The sequence below is a fragment of the Crocuta crocuta genome, unplaced genomic scaffold, assembly GCF_008692635.1.
Source record: "Crocuta crocuta isolate KB4526 unplaced genomic scaffold, BGI_CrCroc_1.0 scaffold58, whole genome shotgun sequence".
Taxonomy (NCBI): Eukaryota; Metazoa; Chordata; class Mammalia; order Carnivora; family Hyaenidae; genus Crocuta; species Crocuta crocuta.
The window spans coordinates 1,826,563-1,826,874 of NW_027532417.1; positions in this window are offsets into that span (position 1 = coordinate 1,826,563).

Below are 312 nucleotides of genomic sequence, written 5' to 3' on the forward strand. Positions count from 1 at the left end.
TTTGGGAGACGAAGCCTCGAGCCTAAGGCGTTCTCGGGTACATGTGAGTCGTGCTTTTGTTCTATTTGCCGTGGCGATCTCTGCGGTGGGGAAGAGCGAGTCGGGAGGTCCGGGCGGCTGCCGGGTGGGACCCGNTTCGTCTAGTCTAGTAGAGGGGGAAACTGACAAGCTCTCACGTCACTCCGGAGGCAGGACCCGTGGGTGTCTCGCGTTTTAAGTTTGAAAATCATCCGCAGCCTGTTCGAGAGCGTCAGAGGGTCCCGCACCGGGTCCCACAGACTGGATCCTGCTGGGACACTGGCGGGGAACACC